The sequence below is a fragment of the Anabrus simplex genome, chromosome 2 (genome assembly GCF_040414725.1).
Source record: "Anabrus simplex isolate iqAnaSimp1 chromosome 2, ASM4041472v1, whole genome shotgun sequence".
In the NCBI taxonomy this organism is placed as follows: domain Eukaryota; kingdom Metazoa; phylum Arthropoda; class Insecta; order Orthoptera; family Tettigoniidae; genus Anabrus; species Anabrus simplex.
Genome location: NC_090266.1, coordinates 635,898,823 through 635,925,054, shown reverse-complemented (window position 1 = coordinate 635,925,054; position 26,232 = coordinate 635,898,823). Strand labels below are relative to the sequence as shown.

The following is a 26,232-nucleotide window of genomic DNA, read 5'->3' as shown; positions in this document are numbered from 1 at the left end:
AGTCATGTAACATACGTATAGAATAATTCAATAATAACAGGAAGAAGAAGAAGGTGCCTTATAAAGTTTTCACAACGAGCTTCTTAATGGGTAGTATCAGACAACCACTGTCGGTGACCCGTTTATAAACAGCAATTAAAAGCTCAAAATGTGCATATTTTTCTCCTTGTTTCAACAAATTCTTGCTAGGTCATTAATCCTAGCTGCTTGTCGAGACAATATTGCTGAGGAGTAACAGAACTTCGCTTCATAAATACATTTTCAGCATTTCTTCTCTGTAGCGGATTGAGCTGTTAATTCACACCAGTCTTCGGTCGAAGAAAATCGATGTCGGGTGTTTTTAATTAAACGCACGCTTTCAATGCAAAGTTGTTTAGTAAGCATGGTAGTCTTCAGTCCAAGGGAAAGAGACCCGGGTTCGAACGCCGATCGAGTCGTGGATTTTAACTTTTAATTTCCTGTAGCTCGAAGGTCAGGTGTTTTGAATTAAACGCACGATTTTAGTGTGCAGTCATTTAGTTAGCATGATAGTCTGCAATCAAAACGAAAGAGCCCCGAGTTCGATTCCTAGTCGGATCGGGGATTTTAACTTTCAATTCCTTGTAGCTCGAAGGTTAGGCGTTTTGAATTAAACGCACGCTACTTACTGCTCAGCCATTTAGTTAGCATAATAGTTTACAGTCGAAGATAGGGAGCGCCGGGTTCGGTTCTCGGTCGGGTGTATCTCGATTTGTTTTTCAGTTCTAAACACACAGTTTTAATCTCAAGGTGATGTACACATTATAGTGGTCAATAAAATGTCTCTGGCGTTCAAATCTACAAGCTTGAAAAGGTAGAATCAAGAAATGAGTGTTCCAGACACTGCTAATGACAATGCAGTTTTTCAAAAAGCTTACCCTTCAGCTAGACAGTTTTTCAAACTCGGAAGATGGATCGTTATTTGTACCGTATTCAGAATGAGATAACGCCTTAACTAAGAGCTCTGGGCTAAATGCAAAAATAATGAACTTTGCATTTCCTGTCTCAGCAAATGCTTCCAAGTCTAATCTACTTGCTTATAAAGTCAACTTTTTGCAGAGATGTGCATACCGTCACGACCTTACTTTCTAATACATTTGCTTATTCCTTTCTCCGCATTCTGTTAACGTACTTTGTGCTAATATCTCACACTAGTCGGTGACAGAAAAGCTTGTAATCGATTCCCGGCCGTGTCGGGGATTTTTACATTTATTTCCTCTTGGTTTGGAGTTAGATGAATAAATTGAACTTAAACTCTTCAGTCTCATTCCAAGGAGCTCCACGTTCGATTCACGTTTGGGTCGGGAACTTTGACTTTTAATTCTTGTTGCGCGAAAGCCGGGTGTTTGAATTAAAACATTAGCTTGTAATGCACAATCATTTAGTTAGCATAATAGTCTGTAGTCCAGGCTCGATTCCTAGTCTGGTCGGCGATTTTTCATTGGTCGGATTTAGATGCTTGAATTTCGTTCAAGCTTTTTAGTCCGAAGGAGTCGCAGGTTCGTTCTCCGTTCGGGTTGGAGGTTTTAAGTAAGTCTTAACCTCTTTCATCAGGCAATTAGTGCGAACAGTTTTCAGATATGAACACAAGGGTTTGGTCCCTTGAGTGGTATAATCAATACTGTACGCACTATAAGTCTGTAGACTTTAAATATATAACCTCTAAAGTTAAAATTAAAAATCAGTGTTTCAAACACTAAAAACCAACAGCGCATTACGCATTATCTCAAACGCTAGCGTATTTGACTCTACAGCCGCTCAGCTCCGAGACCCTGAAGTCGCTCTCCAACATTACGCTCCTATGAGTAAAGCATACGTATTAGGCCTTATGGCCGCCATTTTGTTCAGAATTCCAAGTTCATCTCCAACACCCTATAGTAGCCCTCCAAAGTTATGCCCCTATGAATAAGGCATATGCATTAAGCCTTTCACCATCTCCCTAGTCCCATTAGTACAATGTGTAGCCACCATCTTGATCAGAATTTCGAGTTCGGTCTCGAGTCCCTGAGGTCGCCTTCCAACGTTACGCCCCCATGAATAAATCAAATGTATTAGACCTTTCACCATCTTCCCAGACCCATTAGTACAATGTGTAGCCGCCATATTGTCCAAGATTCCAAGCTCGGCTCCAAAACTCTGATGTTGCCCTGGAACATGTCTCATAACAGTTCGGTTAAGGCTGAGACCGAATCTCAAATGAGTCTGTAACGTTAACGCTGCTGTGAGGTTAAGCCTGGAGTCAAATCCATACCTGTTAGGTTAAGTTTGCACTCTTGGGCATCGAACTTCGGTCTGTAAAGTTAAGCCTGAAGTCGAACCCGGGGTCTGTATGTTTAAGCCTGAACACGTAGTCAGCGTAACGTCATGAGAGGTTAAGGGTGCACTCTTAGCAAGCAGTCCAGATTTCAAACCGCCCGCCAAGTGATGTCACTCGGTGGACGGGTCCTCCTCCCAGAGGCCAGTGGAGGGCGGATGCGGCCGGAGCCTCCAATCCACACTGCTGATGGCAAAGACAATGTCACGTGCACCGTCTCGAGCGGTCTGGCCATGACTGGTCGCACGTTTACACCGTCAATTGCTCTCACATTTAGAGGCTTCACACCGTCAACCAGCGTACATACCAGACTATATACTAAATTACATAAAATAAACATTTCCATACGAATCCTTGCCATACAGTTCGCATTGTACCTCTGAAAATATTATTATATTATTATTATTATTAGCTACGCGGGAGGAATCCAAATAAAAGGATATGAAATTTGGCCGTAAACTTCTGAGAGGAAATAAATTAGGTCCTCAGTTGATTCACAGGAAAATCTGAATGTTTGTGAAATACAAGTAAAGAAGGCACGGCCTCTCATGCTCAGCCCAAAACCCGCCCTTGGCCGTGTCTTACACTGTTGGCACGATATCAGGGGCGTATTCTCCTTGAATGCAAGGCATTCATTGCATGCGTTTATGATAACGCAAAGAACTGTCTGATGTACGATTTTAGGTTGTTTCAAGTCAAATATTAACGATTTCATCTCTCAGAAGTTCAAAAGGTCCGCGCAACTGTACTGGTTCCGTTGCTTGACTACGTGTGGTGCTGGTGTAGTCTCGCCGTCTACACCATTCTAGGAAGAAAGAGACAGCGAATGGAGGAGTTACAGATGTAAGGCATTCAATCTTAAAATTGCATTCAGTGGCAGACGTAGTTCTGAAACCCTCCGAACGATGTCGCTGCAATTGAAACTTGGTCAGAATTTGTCATCCCATACCCGTGCTACCCTCTGCCATCTGTTAGCAACTTGGAGAAAGTCGGCATCTTTACAGCGAACGGGACCACCGATTACCCCCCAGCGAAAACCCAACGTGACGAAACTGACCAATGCCACTGGGGTGACTTACCTCCAGTGCTTGAGTTGTGGCTAACTAGTGAGTTAATTCATTGTGTTTTCGGTGTTTTATTATATTTTGCGCACATGTGGTATTAACGATGGATGAGTCTAAAACGGATATAATTGTAAATCAGTTTGAAAAGCCATTTACTGGCCGTTCGTTTGATGAAAAGATTCAAATAGTTAAAGCCGGGAGACCTCTACCTTCCCTCGTAAATTTCTTCTTCTTCTTAATCTGCTTACCCTCCAGGGTTGGCTTTTCCCTCGGACTCAGCGAGGCATCCCTCCTCTACCGCCTCGAGGGCAGTGTACTGGAGCTTCAGACTCTGGGTCGGGGGATACAACTGGGGAGGATGACCAGTACCTCGCCCAGGCTGCCTCACCTGCTATGCTGAACAGGGGCCTTGCGGGGTATGGGAACATTGGAAGGGATAGACAAGGAAGAGGGAACGAAGCGGCCGTGGCCTGAAGTTAGGTACCATCCCGGCATTTTCCTGGAGGAGAAGGGGAAACCACGGAAAACCACTTCGAGGATGGCTGAGGTGGGAATCGAACCCACCTCTACTCAGTTGACATCCCGAGGCTGAGTGGACCCCGTTCCAGCCCTCGTACCACTTTTCAAATTTCGTGGCAGAGCCGGGAATCGAACCCGGGCCTCCGGAGGTGGCAGCTAATCACACTAACCACTACACCACAGAGGCGGACCCTCGTGAATTTAAAAACAGAAAACAAGAATTGTGTACGCACGTTCAATCCAGAAACTTACAGTAAAACTGTTTGGCTCGAGTTCACCTACATGTAATTAGGGTGAGTAGAATTGAAATTTACATTGTGTTAACTGGATGGTTACTAGTTGCATGCCTCAGTGGAGATTCCAGGATACGCCACTGCACGATATGTAATGTGTGAATACGCCATTCCCCAGGTCGTCGTCTGACAAGAATGTGCTCTTGTGAAGCTTGATTCATCTGCAGAGTAGTTGTTCACCGGCATTCTTGCCGGACGACATTTTTGTCTAGGTTTTTGTTACGTCCAGGACTTTCCTTGGAGTGGTACATACTTTTCTACACTACTGTCTGATTATACTTTGCACAAGAAGAATATTGTGGATCTCTGGAACGGCGCATTACAATCTCAGACGCCAACAATGAGACTTCCTTCAAACTCGCTACGTTGACTACACACGGCTGTTTGTTAAGGGGGTCTCTTTTTCATAATTCTAATGTGTTTACTTTGAAGAAGAAAAACTGTCCGCAAATATAAGTAAACTCTAGTTCTGACAGAAAATTTTCTGGAACTTACCTTTAGGGGAATAAATGTCTTTTTCAAGAAACACAACATATTAATAATGTATGGGCATTACATGTAAGTAGGAACTGTCAACTTATTCAAAGATGTTAGTCATGTGCGAAATCAAAACATTTTTGATACCTTGGTACGAATATTGCATTATTTCCTGATTAAAATGATTATATAACATACTTGCCTGTAATTAACTTGCAGTCTCTCAGGCATGTGGAAATTCGTTAATGTTTTAGAGCATATTAAGCATTTACCATTTTATCCTTGAGCTCAAAACAAACTGGCTGAAAAGTCCGTTTTCATGGATTTCTTACTCCGGCTTTCAAACAAACATTTTTAAGGGAGTCATCACTCGGCGATAAATGCAGTAAACAAAACAATACCGAGTAAGAGAGAAATGTGACGCCTTCATTCTGCTCGACTGAGTTCAGGGGCAGGTAGAACTCGCTCCAAATAAACGTGCCGCGCGGTACATGAGGGGAAGTGTACAGTTGTATCCTAACCTAGCTTCTACAAATATATTCTAGCGCTCCGCCCGGAACATTCAACATCTCAAGCTGAGCCACTTGAGTCTTGATTTCGGACAGAGCAGAATGCAGCAGCATTCCCCTGAACAGGGCAGGTGCTAAAGTAAAGCTTGCCATGTCTAATAAACACCTTAGCAGCGCCAACATAATTTACGAGCTGTATGCTAGTTACGACCTGTTATGTTCGGTTAGCGGAGAATTGGAAACGGTGCTTCACGCTGCTGCATTTTTCTTTGTTACTTGTTTCTTTCCTTTCCCGCACGGTCGTCAGCGGTGTTTCAAGACGTCGAGTGAGCTGAACGCCAATTGTTGCTTCAAGGACGTGTAGATGGCCGTAGCGGCTGAAGCTGGGTGTTGCACCAAAATTTTCAATGACATTTTTATATGAAAGCCTCCAGAAATAACAGAAAACTCTGTTTTCCTTAAGTAATGAACTAATAAAACCGAAATATATCTGGCAATGAAAACACAGGAAATAAGAGGCTAAAGTGAAACTACAGTTATTCTTACCTCACGTGAATTGAAAATTTGGCCTCCTGTTCTTCATTGATGCAAAATATTAGTAATATTGTAGGTGGTCCGATATGGCATACCTTAGAAGGGTGGATAAGGAATTACCGTTGCGAGAAGAGAGAAAGCAGGCATGAAGTCGTACTACTTATTTGCACAATCTAACGGGGACATTTGGAGTTTTTTCTCGATAGGGAGCTTGTTGGTCTCGTGCAACACCCAAGGACTAATACTGGCCAGCGTGCTACCTGATTCTATGTACATGCTTAGACTACGCCCTGCTGATTGCGCCGCGCTGTCCGCTTGGGAGTTGCCGTAGGAAAGCGAACCTCCTGAGTTTGATGCAAAGCCGGCAGCGTTTTTCGAAGCATTAGTACATCGAACGACCAATGAGTTGATTTTAACATATTTTGGAATATATTTTAGGTATATTAATCTAAAATAATTAGAATAAAATACGACAAATGGAGTTACAATTAGTGGGAGTAGTGCAACATTGTAATAATACCACGCACCACACCTGGTAGATAGTGTATCCGCCAGTATTTGAATGAAATATAGAAACTTTCTCAACGGGGATGCCTGTAGACTTTGCTGCTGGTGAGATAGTTAAGGTTTATGGTTTCTTCCCGCGGAACAATTATTTGTATCATGTTATACTCGCGAAAACACGTTTTTGCTGCTTTATGAATTACGGCTATGTATGAACTGATTTGGTATGGAGACCTAGGTCCCAGTACATCCCTTGTTGAAGCTCAAAGACATTTTTCGTTGAGTTTTCATTGCCAGATATATTAATATATATTGTGCTATACCGAGCTCGATAGCTGCAGTCGCTTAAATGCGGCCAGTATCCAGTATTCGGGAGATGGTAGGTTCGAACCCCACTGTCGGCAGCCCTGAAAATGGTTTTCCGTGGTTTCCCATTTTCACACCAGGCAAATGCTGGGGCTGTACCTTAATTAAGGCCACGGCTGCATCCTTCCCACTCCTAGCCCTTTCCTGTCCCATCGTCGCCATAAGACCTATCTGTGTCGGTGCGACGTAAAGCAACTAGAAAAAAATATTGTGCTATACTCTCTCGTTACAGGAACATTCTTCACACTGACGTACCTGGGTACGGATAGACAACCAAGGAAGTGAGGTGGCATCATGAGAATTTGCAGTTGCCAGGTGTGTGCGTTCCAGGGACTCCACAGAAATGGCAGAAATTAGAGGTAAGATCATATACTTCAACTACGAGGGCAGGTGTCAAAGTAGAATACTTACGTATTTTGTGACATCAGGAAACTTATGGTGAGTACAGACTTGCAAACAACCAACGTCGCCAGTGTGGACGAGGCTGGAGTCTGTTTCCTCGGTTAGCACAAAGGGACGCTCAGCGTCAGTGTTGATCAGGGGCGGATTCAAAGGGGGTAAATGGGGAATGCCCCCCCCCCAAACGGTCAGATAAAAATAGAAAAGTTAAAATTATAGATATTTAAAAAGATAAGACAGCATCAGTGTATAGGGTGATATAATACAGTATAAAAGTAATCACTGTGAATTGTATTGAATGTACGACTTACTTAGCAACAGGACATGCATTGTGACGTTAGAAAATAAAATGACAATAAGTTGGCCTGTCGCCGGTTCAGCATAAATGGAAACAATAGCCCACTTCTGTAAACAGCACCGACAACTTGACCTTGGAGAGGGAAGAGAGAGAGAGAACGCAAATGTTCAATGGTCCAAACACTCGTGTTAATTTAATTTTTTGTTCGTGGTTTCCCATTTTCACACCAGGCAAATGCTGGGGCTGTGTCTTAAATAAGGCCACGGCCGGTCCTTCCAAATCCTACCCCTTTCCTATCCCATCGTCGCCATAAGACCTATCTGTCGGTGCGACGTAAAGCCACTAGCAAAAAAAAATTGATCATGAATAGACTTGAGTTTTCGAAAATATCGGTTGCTAGGCCCAGTTTATCACTAAGCATATTTTCGAAACGTCACCCCTCTCGCAATTTAATAGGCCCTACCTCGTAGCATCTCCCTGCTCGTCCTTCCCTTGCAACGGTCCTGTGGTATAGGGAGAGAGAGAGTTTATTCCTAGTGGGCTGACTTCTTACTAAAGTGACCACGAATGGCAGTACGCGCGAGAGAATTTTTGCTACGTGTTTAACGTCGCACTAACAACTGCAGTTTTTGTCGACGAAGGGAAAGTAGAGGATTCGTGGTGGGAAGGTAGTGAGTGACAGTGGTCTTAATTAAGATACACAGTGTGAAAATGGGAAATAATTGAAAACCATTTTAGGAGTGCCGAGGGTGAAACTCGAATCAACGTTCTCTCGAAACCACAAGCATGTGAGGTATAAAATCATTGGTCCTGTGGTTTATAATCACAAGAATAAGAATAATGGAAAAATGCAAACTTCCCTGCTTTTATTACGTATTTATTTCCATTATGATAGGGTAATTGGGATGGTTCTTTTACCGCCGCCTCCTCATGCCTCTGGGAGAGGCCTGATGCTGTGTGTGACATCACAGCGTGGTGCGGGCTGCTAGCTAACAGCGTGCCCTTAACCCTATTTGGCGATGAGCGCGCTCTTAACCTCACATGACCTTACGCTGGCTACGTGTACAGGCTTAACCTCGCAGACTTCGGGTTCGACCTCAAGCCTAAGGGCGTTAACATTACAGACCTAAGTTCAACACCCGGGCTAAAGGCATAAGAGTGGAAGCGTAACATAACAGACTTCAAGTTCGATACCCCGGGCTAACTGCATAAAAGTGCAGGTCTAACGTTACGCTGACCACACGTTAACCTAAGCTTACCTCCCAGGCTAACCGCAAAAGAATGTAACCTTAACTTAAGAGAATTTAAATTCGATACCTGGACTAACCGCATAAAGGTACAGGCTTAACTTTACGCTGACCAGGTGTAAACCTAACCGGTTGCCCTTACTTACTCCATCTCGGACATAAATTTACACCCTAGCTAAACGCTGACCAGGCATTAACATAACCGGAAGCCCCTTCCTAGACTATCTAAGCGGCTACACGTTGAACTAATAGGGTTAGGGAGACGGCGTAAGACTTAATACATATGCTTTAATCATAGGGGGCGGAATGTTGAAAGGCGCCCTCAGCGGCTTGAAGTTGAACTCGGAACAAGATGGCGGCACGGGACTAGGGGGCTGGTGTTAGGCTTAATACATAAGCTTTATTCATAGGGATGTAACATAGAGAAGCATCTATGGGACGAAGCTGAGCGACTACAGAGTAATTCATCCTCTTCCTCCTCCTCCTCCTCCTCCTCCTCCTCCTCCTCCTAATAGAATTACAAGGGAACTGTCCATACTCCCTTATAGAAATTAACAATTAAATTTCGCAGAGACCATGAGGAGACCCATAAGGTAGCGATGTAGAAAAATGTAGCTGCCATTTCGAACGGGAAGGTTTCAAAAATTGAGTACCTCCGTGGAATAACGTTGGATGTAACACTTGGACAATTTTTCAGGAGACGAAAAAAATATTTTAGGGTACGAAAACATAAAATATGTTGATGAAAATATTAAGACAATGTTAATTGCAAGCCAGATAATGTACTTCCATGACACATTATATTTTCTCTATTTTAATGTATTGAATAAATGTTATTTTTCCAGCTTTACAGTGGAAGGAAGTTGGATGTGATAAACAGTCCTGTTATAGCCTATATAAATTTGAGTGTGGAAGAACGTTGGATGTAGCATAACATGCATTTTTAAGCATTCCTCAACCACTCATTTTCACACTGTCTTCTTACTAAATTTATAACAATGGAACATTTACAATGTACAGAATTTAGCAACAAATGAGTATGCGTTACAATAATGTTTGTCTTCTCATTCGTATATGCCTTCCTCTGGTTGACTCTGTTTTGGTGCGTTTGATGCGGGCAAGGAGTAATAAAAGTATCTGTATTACGGTTCCAAAAGAGGACACATGTTCACAAGGTCAAGCTTTTTGTCAGAAGTAATAGGAAGAAGAGCTTTATAGATTGGTGGGAAGTTTTCTGCGAGAGGTGGTAACTTCCTTCCCTTTCCAAACTTGGTGATAACATACTGTGACCATGGTTGAAGAACATTGTGGCTCTCTAACCCTGATGGTGTGTGGGTCATCCCTGGAGATCTGAAGCCATATATTCTGGGTAATTTTAAGGTTCGGATCCCTTTTTATGTTTCTATCAACAGACGAAAAGTCTTTAAAATCATTCTGTTCCATTTCTACGACTTCAGAAGATCTAGTAACACCAGCATGTGCAATAACGTATTTCCATTCCTCTGAAACCATAACACTAGATGCTTTCTTTGCCCTCTCAATTAGGGCAAAATCCTCATCACAGGGAAGAAAACTATGGCCAGAACATAAAAACGTTTGTTCAACTCTAGAAAAGAATCCTGAATTACCAAAAAACTGATATAGGCCTATTAATTTCCAATTGTTATTTTGCCCAACACAGCGATCAGACCATACAATAAGACTTCTTCCTTCAGAAAGTGGTAGTTTTGAGAAATAATTTGTAATGTAATGATACATACATGAGGCGACTTCTACAGAACCTCTCTTGGCAATACACTCATGCCAAGGATGCATTGTTGCTTGGTTTCTTCCCATGTCATGAATAGAAAGGTTATAACAAGAAAGTTGCCACAGATAAAAAGCACTGCTGTGCCGAATATCTGGACAAAACACTTGCTGCATATCCTTACATAACACAACGTAACTGGGGGTTGTCCTTGATTCTTCAATGTCAGATTTGAGATACGTATATGCACTATCTGCCCTTGCATGGTGGAGGTCACTTTCAACTTGTATCTCCTGCCTCGCTTTTTCATTTTCTGCTGCTTGAAGTTTCACAGAAAGTTCGCCACATACTCTGCATGTGTCGCTTCTCGGTAGTCCAAACTTGAGGTTCAATTCAGAACGAAAAATATCTTTGAATATGTGCTTACCAGCATCTATATAAGGGAACTCTTCTTTAAACATTTCTGACCGAGCTCGATAGCTGCAGTCGCTTAAGTGCGGCCAGTATCCAGTATTCGGGAGATAGTAGGTTCGAACCCCACTGTCGGCAGCCCTGAAAATGGTTTTCCGTGGTTTCCCATTTTCACACCAGGCAAATGCTGGGGCTGTACCTTAATTAAGGCCACGGCCGCTTCCTTCCCACTACTAGGCCTTCCTTGTCCCATCGGCGCCATAAGACGTATCTGTGTCGGTGCGACGTAAAGCAACTAGCAAAAAAAAAACACATTTCTGATAATTTTGAAACATTCAGCTTGGGATCTAAATATTCAGTTGCAGTTTTCTTTCGTCTGTAGTGACCAGGCTGGCGTGGAAGTCTGTTAATGAATTCCCTAATTTTATCTTTTGTTGTGTTTGGTGATGCATGTGGTCTATTATGATGACGGCCACGTTGGTCCCCTAGTATTCTGTCTGCAGTTTTAAATTTACCTTGCAAAATTTGTACCCTTCTAAAAGATATCTGATACGTGTCACAAAATGCTTTTTGGCACACTTGCATTAACTCACCGCCCACTTTCACGTAATAAGAAAACGACGCCTTACGACTTGATGTTGCATCTGACTTCCCAGGTCTCCTCCTATTGGGTTCACTTATACTCATATGGTTACTCAGTAATACAATCTGGTCATTGAAATCTTGATTATAGAAGTTGTCGAACTCTTGCATCTTCTTATCAACATCCATAAATTTGCATCCAGGCCTGGAGCACTTGTTGGAGCAAACTTGATCCTACAAGGACAGGAGAAAGTGAATAACTAATAAACCCTACCATTCTTGAAAGTTTAAAATATTACTTGTCAGTAAAATATTTTCATGTTACTTATTACCCAGTTACAAGACTAACTTAACTTCAAAATTAGTCTATTTCTACTAAATTTCTCTTTAAATCATTTAGAAACAAGTAGAAATAAGAAATGAAGTGGCTAAATATACAAAAATTGGTTATAGCCAATATACTTGCAATATATTCATTTAAAATTCAACAACAGTAACATCCAACGTTTTTCCACTTACTTCAAATGAAGGCCTTTTCTCTTGGACAACCTTTTCTTTCCGATTGGAAAACTCTTTCCCACTGTTCCTTGCAATTTTCCTAGCATTGTCTTTCCATTTATTGAAATCCAGCTTACCTTTTCTTGAGTTATTCATGTTTTCAAGAGCTGGTGGAGACAGCTTACAACAGAATGCATCCGCCATCTTGCATAACATCCAACGTTCTTCCACGGAAGCCAACTTTTGCGATCAAAATAAAGTGTGTTTTAAAAGGAAATTTCTCTTAGACTACTTACTATCTTATGGAGAGAATAACAACCAACGTTATTTCACTGGAACCTCATTTCAGACCAAACTGTCACATCTAACGTTATTCCACGGAGGTACTCAATTGATAAAGTCCGTGTGACAACGCAGCTTACTGGACAACCCTTGCTTCTTGCTGGCTCGCACGGCGCACAGCGGAGTGGAGTTGCAGTTGTGCTGGGGAGAGAGAGAGAGAGAGAAAGAGAGAACGAACTGGCAGGCTGCTCCGTCCCAAGGTCACTTTATTTTTACGGAACGAATGTGAAACATAAATGAGGTGCGATAGTCGCCTGATAAAAACAAATATTTTTGGGAACATGCACAACGAATATGCACTTCGAGGCCACATTGTTCTTCACAGTTTTATTTAGTTGTTGGGAGGCAATATTTCGCAGGCACTTCGAACTCGGGAGGTCTCTCCGCTGTATAGTTGGTTGCGAAACACGAATATTTAATCATGTCCTTGGACCATTGGGAATAAAAAAGAAAATGAATGAAGGACTGCATTTTCAGTATGCTGTTTCTCTGATAAACATCAGAAGCCCTCACAAGTCGGCACAATGTATGTTAAGCGGCGATACAAAGCCTTCCACTACCGAAAGAAAACTTGTCCAAGGGCTGTATTTTCCCTGTAGTGCCGGGAGAAAACTGGAGAATTTCTATACTGTTGCCTGGAGGAATATGTTAAAGACAGCTCACATCACTATAAGTAGTCCTGGAATCTAGCAGTAGCAAACACTTCTCTTCCACAAATGGGAAGAAGGATTCTTTAAACCAATACTTTAATTCCTTTTTCCCCATTTTCCCTGATTTTGTGGCTGTTACAATTATATTTCTGGCATGAAACATTTCTTTGGAAACTCTCGGACAGAAAGTTCCAGTCGCCTCCTGTAGTACACTGACTAATTTCGGGAAAAGAATACCGGTCACAGTAATTGTAGGCATAATTGTGTACGAATGCGTGAGTGCACTAACTGATCAAGCAACTGTTTCTGTATGTTTCTCATCAACAAACTATAGGGTCCTTTTCGCTTTCATTTCGGTCACGAAACCACTCTGATCAGTATTGTATATTGAAGAAGGGCTGATGTATAAAAATCGCTTGGTAGCAGCTTCCACAAATATCTTTGCGACTTTAACTTTTTCGTCTTCTTGTAGATACGTACGGGATACAAATTTCGTAATATTTCGACTTTTTATTCTGTACATTTTCATTTTCTTAAAACGACTCAACCAACTAGCAGATGCGCTGAAATTAGTTCTTCCACTGAAATCTCTCTTGAAATTTCCAAGGCCCACAGTCACAGGTCTTCATCGCATACATTCCGCTCCAGTCTTCTTGCTTCTGTAAAGCGAGAAAATAGTTTTGTACGCATCAGTTTCCTGTGTTCAATGGGGATTACCGATGTACATTCTAACTGGTTCTTCTAAATGTACAGTTGTTGTAGTGACGTCACCTTACGACATCCTTTTTGAACAGTGGTTAATGAAAGCCGCTTCTTATCCCTCTTATTTAACCGTAAATGTACAGCTATTCTCCCGTACGCAAGATCTACAGTTCGTTTCACTTTCTTCTGTGGACTGGAAGCATAGATTGAACCAGTAGATTTGCTCGGTGACGGCGATGTCTCTTCACTGGATTGACGGGAATCAGACTCGGGGCTCAAGATCGGATCCGTAACACATCTTTTTCCTGGCAATGGTGGGCTGCCTTCTCTTTCAGATAATGCAAATGAGGTGTCGCTGCTTCCACTTTCTTTTTCACTGTCACTATTTCTCTCCAGACACGACTCCCAGACGATGCTGGCACCCATGGGATGATTTTCAATTAGTTCAATCACATGTCGACCTATCTCTCTTTCTTCCGAAGTTATTTCACGGGAAGAGGAGAAACCTTTTTACGGAAATAATGTAAAGCATACTCTAGAACAATAGCTGGATTCATGACTGCTCTTTCAAGGGAACATGTTCTGAACTGACTAGCGCAGAAAGCTCAAGGTAACCGGGTCGCTTCGCTGGTCACCAGAGCTGTCCACGTCGAGCTACACGCTAACGCTTGCAATCCTCTTAGACATTTCCGTATCGGTTTCAGGAGCTTACAGATCAAAATGGCAGTTGAATTTTTGTACATTGCTTTCTTATGGACCACTCATCCTCCTTACCAAATTTCATTGTCTATTTCGATGACAGTACGGACAGTTCCTTTGTTAGTAGCGTATGACTACCTCATCCTCTCCTTCCTCCTAAGTGCAAGCTTAACCTAACAGGCACAGATTCGATTCCTACCTTAACCTTACAGGCTGTGGATTCTACCCTAGGCCTATCCTTACAAAGGCGTTAGCTTTACAGACTAAAGTTTGATGCCCAACCTAACTGGGATGAGCATGTAACATAAGGAGGCCACACTGTTTCTAACATGCTGTGATCACGTGGTCATGGATCTGCGTGCTTAGACTTGTTCGCTATCAAAGCTCTCTCTCTCTCTCTTGTAAATTCAACTCTCTATATATGGCATGAGTAGGCATGTTTACTTAGTCGATAATATATACTATAAGGGAGAGTTGCTCGCTTTGTAGTTCATAATGACAAGGACATTGATAGTTGATGTTCAAGGCGTTAAAGTGAACGGAAACCAATTTGTGTTCAAAGAGGTAGCCGTGTTGGATTGTACTGTGTTGTGGACACCAAAAGTCGTGAGTTTAGTATTTAATCCACCTTTCCCTTACTGTTTTCAAAAGGATGAAGGTAAAAGGCAGGCGCAATGGGTGAGAAAACATTTAGGACTTCGGTGGGAAGGAAAAGGAATACCTTATCGGTTTCTAGATATGATCTTGAATGCTCCTTTCTCAAGAGCAGATCTAGTGTTCGTAAAGGGTTAGGAAAAGGAGAAATGACAGCACGACTATCTACCACCAACATGTGAAGTTCGCGATCTGCATGAGTTAGGATGCCCATCATTAAAACTCTTCTGAAGGAGCATAGAGCGGAAAGGCGTAAATATTATTTACGTCAAGTGTGTATGCTCTTTGATTGGTTGTGTCGCAATGCATGCCGGCAAGTGAGCAGGATATGCAAAGTGCCGTATTCAAATGTCGACAGTGAGAAAGAAACATTTGTAGAGTAAATACATCATGCCATTTCTATCTGATACTAAGTGTAACGCAGTTGAAAAATCAATCGTAAAGTCTTATGCTTGCATAAAGAAACTAAACACTTTTACTGAAGAAGAGTTGAATGCAATACCAAAGATATTTTTGGCCATTGTAACTGCTAATGCTGTAAAGACGATCTGGGAGAATGTGCCTCGTGAGTGGACACGAGATCCTGTTTTTTCATCATGAACAAGTGAGTTTAGCTAAGAGACCTTCAGTGAGACAGTACCGTAGATATCAACTCATTAAACTGTACCACGGACCTAAAACCAATTAGTTGACTTCGCTTATAAACACTTGTCATGACTGCGAAAAGAATAAGCAAGCTGTCGCAGAAGAAGGTGAAGAAACGTCCTGGGAGAATGGTGAGGAACATGCTGGCATGTACTCATCAATAAGGTGATTGATCTTCTTCCTTTTGAGCTTTATCTTCCTAGTTACCAGTACTGTGGCCCTGGAACTTGACTCGACGTCCGGCTGGCACGCTGTGCTTCTGGTGTTGATATGTTAGATGTTGCCTGCAAGGAGCATGGCATTGCTTATCTTCAAAACAATCCTGAATTAAGACGCGTAGCTGATGAAAATCTGCTTCGTAAAGCTATGCAGCGTGTGACGTCTCCTAATGCTACAGTTGTTGAGAAGATATCAGCACTTGTCGTTGCCGGTGCATGAAAGGAAAACTGTTGCTGAGTGGAGGCCTTAAAAGACGAAAACAGCAGATAAATAACTAAGGACTAAATAGGTTTACATTGGTGAAGGAAGAAATTGTACCCATACGCTGAAGTAAATAAGATTTGTAAAACATAATGCAGTTGCTGCTTGATAATTTTTTAACTTGGCCCTTGTCCAACATTATTCCAAATCCTAACTTAAGTAGTAGTAATGATGTTGACTAACGAGTTTATGCAATCTCAACTAGTAGTAGTAATGTTGACCAACAAGTTTGTGCAATAGTGGACAGGAGAGGTAGATGTTCTAGAACGGAAAAAAATTCAACTAACGTTTTAAAGTACATCCTCTTCATTAATCCATGAATTACAGGTGTTATTAAAACCAAGCTATTTGACATACCACGAGAACGAATAACACGTTATATCATATAGTGAGTAGGATGTTCCGTTTTCTGCTGATCTTCGATGTCCTTTGGTAGCCTGTCCTGAAAGATCTTGAAGTAGTAAATAGGTAACTAGATTAGTAAGCTTGACTCTGCTGATTTGAAAAAAATATGTTCTCCAGTTAGGGGTGAATCCTTTGCGAAGAGAGACTTGTGTTTGCTGATGCGAACTAAATCGCCTTTTCGCGAGCGATGGTGACGTGGATCAGCTATTTTCAATATGTGTTGAATAGCATCTAAGCGTGGTGTATTCTTGGTAACAATACGAGGCTTTGTGCCGATAGTCCTATGAGGTGTATCGTTGTAGGTAGACACACGTCTAGGTAGGAGATCAATCCAGCGATAAGAGTTTTGAGCTGTAAATTCTCGCCACATCATAGTTTTGAGCGTACGATTAAAGCATTCAACAACTCTAGCTTTGAGATTGACATACGTAGAATAGTGATGAATGCCGATTGACTTGAGATAAGTAGAACATTACATAGAGAACTCCTTACAGGGCAAATCGACACAACCTACGGTATTCGCTATGAAGACGACTGTTTTCGGATAGGTAATGCAAATGTTAAGATCAATGCTAACAGTCTCATCGTAAAAGGTGTAACTTATAAACCCACTAAAGGTCTTTTAGAACCAGTACCTTATGTCCACATACGATAACAGAGGCTTGTAGACAACATTAAGACCACGTTGTTGTAAAACTCTCTACCTTGATAAGTTTGAAGAAGCCTCGAGCATCGTTTTGCTTGTTGAACAATACGTTGGATAGCGTCCTTGACATGAGCTGCTCTCTTAGAAAGCACTGGTTTTGCAAAAGCGAACTTAGAGTACACATCGATAACAGTCAGAAGATGCATGTACTGTTTATTGCTAGAGGCATACGGAATCATTTCTACGAAGTCAGCTTGCCATAATTCGTCCTATCCACTTGTAAAGAGACGTCTGCGACGGTAGGTGTGACGAGCGGGTTTATTTTACTCGTGTGCGATGCTTAGCTTTACAGGCGAGGTCTTGATTTGAAGAGCCATTACTTAATAATACCAGCATGACGTAATTCCTCTTCTATTTCTAGAATCTCTGATTTATTACCTGTGTGACCAGCATCTTGAGAAGCTCTTAGAAGTTGCAAACGTTGTACGAGTAAGTAAGGGCCATTCCAGTACCTTATGTCCACATACGATAACAGAGGCTTGTAGACAACATTAAGACCACTTGCAGACAGTTGATGTGAAAGAAAATGCTTAGAAAGAAAATCGCGGTACTTGCGTTTACAGCTTCTATCCCCTTGTAAACACGTCGAGTAGCGTCAGTAGCAAAAAGTATTGCTCTATATTTTAAGATCATCTTGGGAAATTGTATCTTTGTCAGGTATCCGACAAAAAAGGAGTTCTAAAAGACCTTTAGTGGGTTTATAAGTTACACCTTTTACGATGAGACTGTTAGCATTGATCTTAACATTTGCATTACCTATCCGAAAACAGTCGTCTTCATAGCGAATACCGTAGGTTGTGTCGATTTGCCCTGTAAGGAGTTCTCTATGTAAGGCGCAAAGAGTAAGCCGTAGGTGTTTTAAATAAGAGTCTTTTACTGATTACGATACTCCAGTGTGATTAGAACCTCATGCAAGGAAGATAAATCATGTTTTGATGTAGTGGGTGCTTCAGTAACAGCGTCTGTAGTTAAAAACTTAATTCGCTCGGATGGTAAAGACGTTAAGATCTGCTTCCTCGTCCTCTTCTTCTTCATCCATTCCCTGTTTCTCCTCTTCCTTATCTTGCTTTTCTTGTTCTCCGTGCGGTTAGGTACGCGCAGCTCTGAGCTTGCATCCAGGAGATAGTAGCTTCGAGCCCCACTGTCGGCAGCCCTAAAGACGATTTTCCGTGTTATCCAATTTTAACACCAGGTAAATGCTTGGTCTGTACCTTAATTAAGGCCACGACCGCTTCCTTCACACTCCTAGCCTTCTGCTATCCCATTGTTGCATAATACCTATCTGTGTTGGTATGACGTAAAACAAACTGTAAAAAAAATCTTCTTCTCGTTGATTTTAGATGTTTGCATAGTACCAGAACTTGTAGTAGACTCAGACGATGACGTAGAAATAATCTCGTTTAGTGGTGCACCAAGTTGCGTTTTCAAAAAGAAATCAGTATCTGCTTGAATATGTTTAAGCTCTTTAAATTTACGTCGAATATTGTTTCGTGCACGGATAATACGTTTTGTAATCTCTTTACTTGATGTGGAGATGATGTCGGTTTTAGATCAAGGGCAGTCTGTAGCCGCTGTGTTGATGCTTATAAAATGATCAAAGCACATGTGATACCGTCCGTGAAGATAATTACTCACTTTATCAATAACTAAGAAGCCGTAACGTTGTGATGACAAAAATGTAGCGCACACTCGTTTAAAGTTAGTAAATTTCATATCAGTGTTGACATGATCGTCATACACATGTCACATGTAGAGTTCATCTTGTCGAAAAAGCACAATGATATTAGGGTTGTCAGGTATCAGCTTTTTAGGCACACGAGAATAGGTTTGACATAAATAAAACTACCTACATATTTATGACGTCCCATGCACGAATAACACCTTGCTGTTCTGTAGCGACATCGTCATAGATCATAAGAGAATTGGGTAGCACATCATTAGGTGGCAATACTTGCTCACGCGCTTTAATTTGAAAATATCTCAAAGTAGCTTTTGCGAGATTTTGCAGAATTTGTAGAGTAATATACAGCGGTTGATAGTGACTTTGAGAAAATGTGAATGTTTTAGAAGCGTATGCTATTTAAAGAGGTAATAAGTGTAAGTAAAAGATTTTTCTTGCCGCATCCTGATGGCCCAGTTGCGATACATCGAACTGTAGACGGGACAGTGCTCCATGACGACTTTGTGTAGTTGTAACAGCACTAGGTAGGAGATGTGAAACTATGTAACTGACAGGTAGTGTTTTGCTGCTTGATAAACTTTATGCTGACTGAATAAAGAAGTGGCACATAATAAGAATATATAACGAATGACGTAACGAGAAGTAACTATCAGTTCGTAAATCATTGTTGGCAAGAGAAGTCGTGTACAGAAGGGTGAAACAACGGTATCCTGACATTATGAAGAAGGAAACTAAGACTGTTGGATGGAAAGAAGTTGTAAAGACTGCGCGAAAAGCTACTCGAGGAGAATACAATCCACGAGTAGCTATTACAAAAGCACTACGCGCAGCTAGAGCGAAAATTTCTCCTAAGAGTAAAGCAATGTTTAGCAATCGTGCTCGAATTATTCCTGTAGCGAAACGAGCCGGAATCCTTCCAGCACAGTTTGCAGGACTAGCGGCTTCAGGATGTGTGCTAGGTGGCGCCAGTGCTGTAGCAAGGACTGTTAAGGCTGTAGAATAGGCGAAGCAGCAATTGAAAGGAAGTGAGCGTCATAATAAGACGATGGAAGCAATTGCATTGCGAGGTAAAGGTGTGCATATGAAGCTAGCGCCATACAAAAAAGGGGCTTGTTATCTATATATCGCCAGAAGACGTCTACTGAATGCACTGCCACATCGAGCTCTAACCCCCGAAGAAGTTGCTACGTATGCTAAACAAACAGGAATTCACGATTTTCGCGGTGTGTATATGCGAGACCATCTACCAGCATGCCCACGGAAATTTGAGATAATTAACTTAGACGACAGTGATGGACCTGGAACCCATTACGTTGCCTACGTAAAATGTAGCTCTAAAGTATGGCATTTCTATAGTTATGGTGACTCACCCCCCTCCCTGCATTTGAGCTCATACCATATTTCGGAAGCAATGCAGATCATTTTTACAATAAAAACCCGTATGCAAAAATTCAGTACACGCATGTGTGGGCGATTATGTCTAATGTTCTTATATCAGACCCAGAGTGCAGAGAAAAGGCATTAGTGTGCAACGTGATGATTAGCATTGCAATAACGTTTACTGTACGCGGAGAAGGAGCTGAAACAACTGTCTACTTTAGTCCACCAATCGAACTCAATCATCGGCTACATAGTCTTAAGCTAGTATCATTTGAAAGCTACAATAAAATCTATAATGTGCAAGATGGCAGAAAGAAGTTCTACTACGATGAGTATGTCCTAACCCTGCCATCAGACACTTATTCTGTAGGCGATATTCATGAATACATTGAATGTGTGTTGATTGAACTGTTTCGTGATGAGAGTTTCAGTAACAATAATTACAAGTTCTCTCTTTCAGTGAGCAACATCACACACAAAAATGTGTAATTGAATCTTCTTCAAGATTGACTTTAAATCACAACCTGATTCAATATTACTGTTGCTTGGATTTTCATCAAGAGAACTAACAACGAACGTACGTCATGAGTCAACCTATAATACATTTCGATGACTGTCACGTAAGCATCCCTTGTAATATCATTACAGACTTGTATAGTAATAAACAAACTTCGCGCGTCCTGCACGACTTTATCATTACAGAACAAGATGGTTACGGTATTCGTGAGAAGCCATCAGTTGTACTTTATCATCCTGTGACTTTAGGACACATCAGTAACATTACCCTTAGACCTGTGAATAAACATAATCAGCTCATTAATTTAGATCGTGACACGTACGTAGCTTACAAACTGCATTTTAAATCAATATGAAACAAATTTATAAAACACGGTGTACATCGAGGAGACATGCCACATGATTGCTAGGAGTTATCGAGTTAACAGATGTGCATAGGCAGTTTCTCCAAGAGTTATACACTATTACAACAATACGGAAGAGATGCTAGACATCATGAACACAGTATAAACTCAAGGAGGTGTAGTAAGAAGTTCCATTCTTATCAACTTTTACGTTTGGACTTAACAACAATGATGAAATTCGCATGATTATCAATCAGCAAGATGTATACACGCTACTTCATGAAAGCTACCTGTATGTCGAAGGATGAATTGATAAGACTGATGGGAGTGGGCCGAGCACATTACGAGTAAACAACCATGGTCTAACTTTTCTCTTTTCGGAGGCGCGTTAAGAAGTAAATAGTGATGAAATAGAGAGATTGAAGAATGTTGATATTACAACTGCAATGAAACTCTACCCTTCTTTTATTGTTGAAGAAAGTAATCTTTTACCGATACCAGGATGGTGTCCAAAATCTATCAACACTTGGATGACTAATGAGGACGGTAGTTTTACAGGTATGTTTTCATTGAAATATATTCTTGGCTTCGCTGAAGACACTAGACGTATTATAATCAACGCAAAACGGGAGCTAATTCCAATCCGTGAACGCAGTTTTTAGAATGCTATTAAACCAGGAGCGGTACCTGCAGACTCCAAAATTACCCTTCAGCGTATCTTGTGGAGGATTCCACATGTAACATCATCTGATCGAGAAAAGCTTCGATTGGTCAAGATTCTAGAAAATGATACACCATTTCCAATACGTTTCCGAAGTTGGGAGCAGCAAGCTCTCAGTTTGATCACTGCAAATTAAGAAATATCAGACTATACCTCAACGGAGTTACTTACCCCTACGAAAACATAGATATTAATACAAACATACATTACATACAATATCAATATAGACTGTAATGCTTTTAAGCGTTCAGTCTGCAAGCCCATGCGAATGAACTAAACGTCACCACAATCCTCTATTTGCAAATAGTGCTGTGCCCTCATTTAGTTCTATACCTCTCGTCTTCAAATTGTTAGAAACTGAGTCTAACCATCGTCATCTTGGTCTTCCTCTAATTCTATTACCCCCCATAGCAGAGTCCATTAATAACCTAGGTAACCTATCCTCCTCAATTCGCTACACCTTACCCCACTACCGAAGCCGGTTTATGCGTACAGCTTCATCCATCGAGTTCATTCCTAACTTTGCAATTATATCCTCATTCAGGGCACCCTCCTGCCATTGTTCCCATCTGTTTGTACCAGCAATCATTCTCGCTACTTTCATATCCGTTAGTTCTAACTAATGAATAAGATATCACGAGTCCACCCAGCTTTCGTTCCCGTAAAGCAAACTTGGTCTAAAACAGACCGATGTAAAGATAGTTTCGTCCAGGAGCTGACTTCCTTCTTATAGAACACTGTTGATTGCAACTGCTAGCTCACTGCATTAGTTTTGCACCACCATGATTCAATCTCACTTACTATATTACTATCCTGGGAGAACACACAACACAGTTCTATTGAATTTCTTACCTACTGACATCAATTTAGTCTTAGAAAGCCTAGTTTTCATACCGGTACCATACTCATTGCACCTATTTTCAAGTTCCAAGATACTATACTGCATGCTTTCGGCACAGTCTGTCATTAAGACCAAGTCGTGAGCATAGGCCAGACTTCTTACTACATTTCCACCTGACTTATTCCAACCCTGACACTTCATACCTTCCAGCAGATGATCCATGTAAACTAAGAACAGGTAAGGTGAAAGATTACAGCCTTGTCTAACCCCTGTAAGTACCCTGACCAAGACTCATTCTACTATCAATTTTCACTGCAGCCCAATTGTCAACATAAATGCCTTTGATTGATTTGAACAGTCTACTCTTAATTCCATAGTCCCCCAGTATGGCGAATATCTTTTCGCTCGGTACCCTGCCATATTGTTTCTCTAGATCAACGAAACATAAACACGACTGTCTATTCCTCTCGTAACATTTTTCAGTTACCTGGCGCATTCTGAAAATCTGATACTGAAAGCCCTTCAGCGGTCTGAAACGACACTGGTTTTCATCCAACTTCCTCTCAACCACTGATCGCGCCCTCCCTTTCAAGATACCAGTGAATACTCAGCTTGATGTACTAAACAGTGAGATACCTCGATAGTTGATGCATTCCTTCCTGTTCCCTTGCTTATAGATAGGTACAGTTACTGCTTTAGTCCAATCTGAAGGTACCTTACCAACACTCCATGCTAATCTTATTCTATGAAGCCATTTCATCCCTTCCTTCCTACTATACTTCACCATTTCAGGTCTAATTTCATCTATTCCTGCTGCTTTATGACAATGAAGTTTATTTGCCATTCTTTCCACTTCCTCAAGCGTAATTTCACCAACATCATTTTACTCCTCCCCATGAGCTTGGTTGTTGGCGACAACACCAGGAAGATTTTCTTTTACGTCGATAATATTTTCAAAATATTTCCCTCACCTCTCCAGTGATTCCCTGGGTTCTCTTATGAGCTCACCTGAATTACCCGAAACACTATTCATTTCCTTTTTCCCCTCCCTTCCTAAGATTCTTTATTACTGTCCAGAAATATTTCCCTTCTGCTTGACCTAGCCTTTCCAGGTTATTACCAAAATCTTCCCACGACTTCTTTTTGGGTTCAACAACTATTCGTTTCGCTCTGTTTCTTTCACCTCTGCGTGCCTCGGCCCTTGTTTGGAGCAATTTCTGATAAGCCTTCCTTTTATGTTTACAAGCTGTTCTCACTTCATCATTCCACCAAGATGTTCGCTTTTTCCTATATTTACACGCAGTTTTTCCTAGGCATTCCCTTGCTGTTTCTACTACAGCATCCCTGTATGCCACCCATTCTGTTTCTACATCCTGAATCTGCTTACTGTCCAATATTCAAATCTTCTCACTTATCATATCCATGTACTTCTGTCTAATTTCCTCGTCCTGGAGATTTTCTACCCTTATTCGTTTGCGTACACCACGAACCTGCTACGCAGGCGTAGCAGGGGAGAGGTGATATTCCCACGTGGCGCGTCCCAGGTGGCGGATAGGGGCGTCCTCACCGGCTTGCCGGCGGACTTGAGGGAAATAAAATACCTCTCGCGGACCAAACACACACCCCCTGTGAGTGGGGGAGGCCGACGAATAATACACCCACGGTATCCCCTGCCTGTCGTGAGAGGCGACTAAAAGGAGCGACCAAGGGTTGATTGTATTTGAACCATTAAACTACTTGTGATTAGTACCACCACGCGGAGAACACCAAGGGTTGCTTTTACTTGTGCGTAGAACCACTACATTCGGTACGAAATTGGTTTGTGATTAGTAGCACACAGGAGCACCGTACGGTCGGCTTTTGCAGTACCTGTGATTAGTACCACCATATGAGCAGGACCATGGGATGATAGCTACCATGGTTCTGCCTTGCCTATGATTAGTACCCACTATATGAGGAACACCACGGGATAGGGAGAGGTCCCTGTGGTTAGTACTCTTATGTGATGAACACCATAGGTTTGCGTTGCCTGTAAATGGCGCCGCAAAGTGAGAAAAACATAGGTCTGTATTATATGTCGATTTTCATAAGCTCTGAGTAGTACAATAATGTGTGGAATGCCGCAAGTCTCTGCTACTTTTGATTAGTACCGCAACAGAACAAATATCATGGTTCTACTTTGCTAGCGATCATTACCGTTATGAGGGGCCGATAACTTCGATTTAGGACCCCCTTTTGACTGCACGCATAATCGATTCAGTGTTATGCTATAGCAGTAGTCCCTTGGTCAGTAATACTATTTTGTCACGTCAATTTATGTGAATGTAAGACATTGCGGGTCGCATCCACTGATTGTTTTAAATTCATATCCATCCATTCATTCTTCGTTCTCACGCTTTTGAATTCTGGTCAGTGGAGAATTTTAGACTTTTAGTATGTTATTCCATTTCGTCTCATTTCGTACCATTAGGGGCCGATGACCTAGATGTTAGGCCCCTTTAAACAACAATCATCAATCAATCGTTTGCGTACAGGTTTCACTTTCTCTATCCTAGGCCTGGAGATAGTTCACTACCGATCAGATAGTGGTCTGTATCATCGAAAAAACCGGAAAACCCGTACATTCCTAACGGACTTCGTGAATTCGAAGTCGGTTAAGATATAGTCTATTATGGATCTGGTACCCCTACCCTCCGATGTGTGGCGATGAATAGCCTTATGCTTGAAGAATGTATTCGTAACTGCTAAACCCATACTAGCACTGAAGTCCAGCAAACGCTTCCCATTCCCATTAGCTTCCATATCTTTCCCACATTTAGCAACCACCCTTTCGTATCCTTCACTTCTATTTCCAACTCTCGCATCGAAATCACCCATTAGCACTATCCTATACTTGCTGTTGACCCTTATTACGATGTCACTCAATGCTTCATAAAACTTGTCAACTTCATCCTAATTTGCACCCTCGCATGGTGAGTACACTGAGGCAATTCTTGTCCCAATTCCTCAAAATGCCAGATCTACCCACATCATGTGCTCATTTACGGGCCTAACAGGAACTATGTTGCGTGCAATGGTATTCCTGATGAGCAGTCCAACCCCGCACTCTGCTCTTCACTTTTTTAACACCCGTCAAATACAATTTATTGTCCCCCTATCTCGTCCCCGTTATCTCCCCTTACCCGAATAAGCATTTATTCCTAGCACACCCAGATGCATCCCCATTGCTGACTCAGCCAGTTCTACTTTCTTTCTTCCATAAGCCTCATTAATATTGATAGCTTCCCATCGAGTTCCATTTCGTTCGCCAAGTTGTTTCCAAAGAGTCCCTCGCCTGTCAAATGGGGGTGGGACTCCGTGACTCCCATAGGTCCGAGGCTTGCTTAAAATGTTCTGAGCTCGGTAAATTAATGAAACAGGATGCTACCCTACTTGCACATAGTCCAAGTGAGGATCTCTCTTCTAACGGGTTACGGATCACGGTGGATTGTATAGTCCTAGCTGCCTGAGCACAGGGAGGGCCATGACTCAAAATATGTCCCAAGTTGCCCACTCCCATTCCATAGCAACTGCTATCACGACTCTAGGGCCACTTGCTAGGCCAATCAGCTGTTGCCCATGGTTCATGAACTAGGACGTGACTACAGTAACCCCCACCATGAACCATTAATTTCGAGGAAAATAAA

At 41.8% G+C, this 26,232-nt stretch overlaps 1 protein-coding gene across 4 annotated transcripts in view; it reads left to right on the top strand.

The window, feature by feature from the left end:
• The window catches only part of LOC136862977 (solute carrier family 41 member 1), an 847,982-nt gene that overhangs the window by 281,971 nt on the left and 539,779 nt on the right, over window positions 1–26,232 (top strand). For all 4 annotated transcript variants that reach the window (XM_067139280.2, XM_067139274.2, XM_067139275.2 and 1 more), the window contains one exon: window positions 6,831–6,957. The gene's annotated coding sequence lies outside the window, so the exon portion shown is untranslated. The remainder of the gene's footprint in view (window positions 1–6,830; window positions 6,958–26,232) is intronic.